Source organism: Theobroma umbraticum, unplaced genomic scaffold (genome assembly GCF_002168275.2).
Source record: "Theobroma umbraticum cultivar Fairchild unplaced genomic scaffold, ASM216827v3 scaffold_44.0, whole genome shotgun sequence".
NCBI classification, from domain to species: Eukaryota; Viridiplantae; Streptophyta; class Magnoliopsida; order Malvales; family Malvaceae; genus Theobroma; species Theobroma umbraticum.
In genome coordinates, this window is record NW_018397255.1 from 5,135,434 (window position 1) to 5,141,693 (window position 6,260).

A 6,260-nucleotide genomic window follows, 5' to 3' on the forward strand; every position below is an offset into this window, starting at 1 on the left:
TAAGTCATGAAAAGAATCGCATTGTTTTGACTTATATTTTAAATATTTATGTTTCAATAATCAATATAAATTAAAGCTGTTAATAATGCTGGTGAAATTGAGTTTGGAACCAAAAAATAATAATTTAAAGTTCATAATTTTTTTTTTTTTGAGGGTGGGGTTGGGTTAATGTGAGTTGGATTTCAAATTGTGTGAGTTAGTTCAAAGAGTTCGAGCCATAAACATATATATTCTAGTTTACTTTGCTAAAAATGAGTTAATTTGTACCTAAATTACTTTGAATTAAATTCTAATTTTTAACTTTCAAAATAAATCTGAGTTGGTATTTCAATTGATAAGATGTCTTATGTACAAATGGCTGCGAAAGCACGTAAAATATAATCATGATTCGGACAAGTAACACATAATCAAATAATCCAATGTGTTATGTAATTAAATAATGGGACAGACAAGGACAAGACAAAGAGAGGTTCCAAGCTCTAAGTCCAAATTGTCTTTGTTCCATGAAAAGAGGCATTGAAAAAGGGCTCTTCTCCTTACCTAATCCTAAACATTAAACAACAGCATCATCAATAAAAGGAGGGTTCACGGGCACCCACCATTTGACCTCATCAATTATCTTCTCTCTTTACTTTGACTTAAGGAAAGTAATTGTGGTTCACCCACCATATGGTCCACCAATGCAATGAATATTGTTGTTATTGTGGGAATTTTCTCTTGGTTCTTAAATTTAAACAATGAGAAATTTATTATTTAATTGATATCTTTCATTTCACTAAATGATGTTATCTTTAGAATTTTTTTTTCAACCCAAAAGATTGTCATATGCTTACTTATGCATAAACACAAATGCCAACAAACCCTATACTCCTACTCTCTTTCTAGCCTTTTGATTTGGGAAAAATTATTCAAAGTTAAAATACTTATAAAATTGAAACTTTCTTTTATCTTATTAACATTTTAAAAACATTATACGATAAGAGTTAAATTTCCTTCAAATTTTCTTTCTTTGGAATTTTAAATTTTTACGTTGTGCCTTTACTTTGATGAAATATTTTAATTTGACTTCGGATAATCTGGTTTTTTTTTTTTAAAGAAAAGTACATGTAGAAGTAATAATTAAACAAAACTTCATTAATAAAAAAGAAGAAAAAAATAACATAGTAGGACTTGAACAAGATCTCTAATGGCATCTAGGATCATCTTCATCACAGAGACAAGACCTCATGCACACAGCTCTACATAGATCAGTTAAGGTTGTCATCAAAACATTATTCTAGTCATTTTATGAAGCATATATATTGCAAACAAAATTGACTTAATACGTTCATAAAAAAAGGCTCTTCAACCACCATGATCAGAAATTACTAAGATGTCCGCTGGACCCTATTTTGTTTGGTTCAAGAAAAAGATCTACCGTTTGACCGATTGGATATAGTGTGAAGTCATGGTAATAATCATTTAAGGTTTGTTCAAAATAAATCCCAATTGGTTTTCTTTTTTGGGTTGCAAAGGAACATCATGTCGTATTGTTCAAGAAACTACAAATAACAAATTCTTTTTCTTCTAGATGTATATATAAAGGAAAAAATGAATACCATTTCATCTCACAGGCAATGCATTGAAAACAGAATTCAGTTTGGCTATTTAACTATTACTACATAGGATAATATTGGGTGATGTTATACTCAATCAAGCAGCAGTTAAATTATCATTTCTCTACCAAAAATCCAGCTAAAAGGGCCAGTGGATGCTTGGTTGGCCTTTCTTTGAGCCCACTCTTCCAACCTTTTGATCTTAGCTGGTAGTCCACGCAGAAAATCTTGAGCTCTTCGACCCTCACTGCAAAGACCTGTCAACTTGTCAATTTTCCACCTTCCTATGAGAAATATCTCAGCATAATCCTTAGCAGTGTAGACACCAAGCTTTTGCGAAAGTGCTGAAATGTGTTCAAAGAGGTTATCATCCTGGCCATCGTAGACTAACTGAGCTGGCATTGTGATTTTTTTCCTCATCATGTCTGCTTAAGCCAACATAGTCCCGTCGGGGTCGATTTGAAACAGCTTGTCCACGATCTTGGTGTAGGCAGCTTCATGGCGTTTCTCATCTGAAGCAATGGTGCCACATATCTGTGCCAATTTATGTCCCCATGTGCCTTGACAAGGCTAGCTGTATTACCAAGGGCGATGAATGTTGCTCTTTCTTGAAACGAAGTTTATATGAATCCATTGTACGGATTGTTCTCCCATTTAGTATCCTAATATAAGTGCAAATATATATTATAGAAAAAGTAATTTTTTTGAACAAAGTTCTGGGTACAAATTAATTTTGGCAATCTGTCCTAGATCAAAAGATTTTGTTAAAGTATATATATATATATATATATCAACAGTAACATGCCATTTAATCAAAGAAATCCAAGCTAAAATTTCCTAATATTTTGCCTACATAAACTTAAAGTTTGGAATAAGGGCGTTAGAGAAAAATATTAGTTGGCTCTAACTTATAAGTTTAAATTTTCAGTTGAGTAGTCATTTAAAGATGGTATTGAGCTAAAACAAAAGCTTTAATTTCAACCTTTTGAGCTATCGATTAGCATGTCAATGTTGGGCTTAGAATCAACTTCACTAATTAGACTTGCTTGTTTACATTAAGATGAAGCCGGATCAAGGTGAGAGATTAGCTTCGCTTTTGAATTGTAAAAGGGATGCTCTTTTTAATTAGTATTTGGAACCCAGTCAGTTATTAACAGGTTTAGAGATAAATTAGCCTTTTTGAAAATGAAAGTAAGTTTTTGTCGACAAGACTTACAAATTTCTGTTTTGTCCTTGTTTAAGGGTAAGTAAAAAAGATAAAAGATTCTAAGGAAGATGATAAATGTGAGGTGGGGAGGGAGATAGCGTGCAGGCCAAAGAAACTAAGGGGTTTGGGAATCACTAATTAATTACTGAACAAAAATTTGGCACTTAATTCTTAAAAAATGATGCCCAACATAACTGATCTGATCCCTGGAAGAAGGTTATTTTCACGAGTGTGGAATTGAAAGTACTCAACCTTGTATTCATCCTCGAATAATCTTGTAGGTTTAAATTTATTTCTATACTACGTTCGATAGCATTTTATATATATATATATTGCTTTGGAATAATTAAATCTATGGATTTGGTTTAAAACAAAATAAAATAAAAAATTAGTATGTTAATGAATACGAGTGAAACATTAATTGACAACCAGACAGTGAAGTATCTCACCATTCCCGCTCCAATTAAATACTGAGTTGTCTTCTCAATTTGCGTCGTATCTACCCGTCCGGACAGGTATAGGTACTTGCTAAGAAGGTCACCGTGCCTTTTTTCTTCGGCCGTCCATGGCCTCACCCAAATTGCCCAAGAAGTAAGGCTTGCACCCGTCTCATCTCGAGTTCCATCAAGTGAGTTAAGCACCGTTTGATAAGTTGCTAGGGCTTCTTCCGTGACCATATTCCCAACCAGCTGAACAAAATAGTCATCCGGTACCTCTTTCGATCTTTCTCTCAACTCCTTAACCTATTCAAAGAATCCTTCTCCAGATTCAGATGTTGGAAGAAAATCTTGCAGCTCCCAACTTTTCTCAACATCATTAAGGAGCACTAGGATATTGTCCGTAGCCCAACTCTCCAATGATTTGAAAATCTCCAGCTTTTCTGGTGGCAGGGAATGAGTCCTTCGAAACCCAACTGCCTCTTTAGCAGGGTGTTATGCCTTCTTCTTCGAAGAAAATTCCAAGCCAAATTATCAACAAGAAAAAAAGACTTTCCAAAACATACAATTTTGGACCAAATGGACAAAAAGATCTCATGAAGGAAACTCACGCAGTGGCTAAGGAATGAGTCGAGCTGGCCATGCAGACTTTGGAATAATATCTAACGCTTGTGCATGGGGAAAGAACCTTGGGGCCCGATGGAAACGCCATTGGGTGCAGCAAAGCCATTTTTAACCGTCTGTAATATAATGTTGTTATTCTTCTCCTTACTTGGCTTTGCTTTTATATTAGTTTAAAGCACGTTCCATGTTACTTAAGCTTCAAGAAACCATGGACAGCAAAAATTCTTTTTTCCCATTAAAAAAAAAATGCAGTCAATGGAGATTTTTTAGTAATAAATAATTTTGTGGGTATAGCAGGATTAATTAGGGTTGGCAGCTCATTAACTAAAACGAATAAAGAAGAAGCAATGACAAATTTTGGACTACTTAAAGGTTGGAATCTACTGTTTCTAATTAATAACATTAAGATTATGTTTTTTTCTTTTATTTACATTTTTAAAATGGTTATATTGTTTGCATCATAAATAGAGTTGCGAAAAGTGAACAAACGCTATCCACTCCTGAGCGTGACAAACAAACATATATAATCTCCATATAGAACACGTGGAATAGGGTTTATGATTTAATTTAAATTTTAAGGTTTAAGGTTACATATAGAATTTATTACTTAATAAGGTCGAACAAAAAAACTCTTCAAACAATATCAACATATTTTAACCATGCATGTTATTACTGTTTTCACAATACAAATGCCTTATGGTTTGACTCTTATTTACATATACTATTCATTTTGAATTACAAAGCCTACTCTATATATAGGCTCTAAAACCAAGATAGAATATTAATGAACCCACTTATAAACTTAAACAGTGTGGTGAACTGTTGTAAGCTTTGAAAACCACAATTTGATGTTTAACGCACCGACCTTGAATTTATAACCCTTTCTTTGCTTTATAAGAGTGCTGTCGGCACTTGGCAATCCTTGCTTCTAGAGTCATTAGTATAGGATAAAATTTAAATTGATCCCACTAAAAATATAAATTTAAGGGTTAATGTTTTATATAGAAAAAATTTGGAGGTCAATATGTATAATTAATCAAAAGAGAGATCACATATTTTGCTCTTTGTTCTTAGAAGTAGTAGACAAAAAATTAGTCAAGGTAAAGGAAGATATTATCTAGCTACTATATAAAACTAATCTTATGTTGACAATTGTAATTTACGAGTGTAAAAAGAACTTTTTCAATAATAAAACTAGTGAATAATTTATTACATAATGGAATGAGATGTAGTTTGATAAGTGATTTTTTGTTTGATATGTAAATAGAAGAAAATAGCACTGGATGATATTGATAATTAATCAAGTAATTATACAACAATTTTCAAATATATATGAAAAGTCTATTGATCCCATTGAAAAAACTTTCAGACCACGCCACTGCATTAATGAACTATAATTACTGCTTAGAGGATACATCAGAGGTGGGGGAAGGGGAGGGCTTGTAGGGGCCCCAACCTCCTAGAGTTCTAAAAATTTATAATATTTTCCTTGTTTTTGTTTTAAATATTTATAATTTTATCTTTATTGTTTAATAAATTTTATAATTTAATTTCTTTAAATATTAATTTTTTTATTTTTATCCTCTCAAATCTAAAACCAAACTTCGCCACTAAAACACATGGCATCATGTTATAGGTGCTGATCTATTCTTAACCAACACACATGGCCCTCTTGGTTCTGGAATTATAGCTGCCATTTAAATCTCATAGGAAAAGGCCCCACCTACCACATTAACATGGTGACGAGGCTACCGAGGATACTCTTTTAACTAGTCTAGGATCCTAGGATCATTTAGAGTTATAGACCTCCTTCACACCATACTCGGCAAGAGGGAAAGAGAAATTAGGGAAAATGATTTTTCCTTCACTCGACCCTTTCCTTTCTTTTTTGTTTGGTAGGAAAGAAAAATGGATAGATTAATTTATATCTCTCCATTCTCTGCAAATTCAATCTTCGTTTATTATTATTTTATACCAAAGATAAGAAGGAAAATTAATATTTCTTTCCCACTCTCTTTGTCTCTGCTAACCTTTATCACCTTCTCTCTATTTCCTTTCTGCCTTCCACACACACAGGATAAGAATTTAAAATACTCAACCTCCTTTATTTTGCATGCAGAATCCATGCAACCATGCCACAGCATAACTGAGGTAGTTACTCACTTTACTTTATCATATCACTAGCCATTATTTATTCCTCGATTCGAACCTAGCTAATTCTTGGGATATATCTCTCCACGACTTACGTAGAGTACCCACGTAGGTGATTTGGTTACATGCACTAAGTAACCCTCCATCCTCCATGTATCCGCGTACTGCTTTTTCATTATCAGATATGAATCACGTTTTATTTCAAAAGGTTAGGCAATCAAGCACTATATATGTAACATAAAAAAA

The 6,260-nt window shown here is 33.1% G+C and overlaps 1 pseudogene; it reads right to left on the reverse strand.

Annotated features, from left to right (window-relative positions):
- Window positions 1-1,703: 1,703 nt before the first annotated feature.
- On the reverse strand, window positions 1,704-3,479 carry LOC110429068 (stearoyl-[acyl-carrier-protein] 9-desaturase, chloroplastic-like; annotated as a pseudogene).
- Window positions 3,480-6,260: the final 2,781 nt, after the last annotated feature.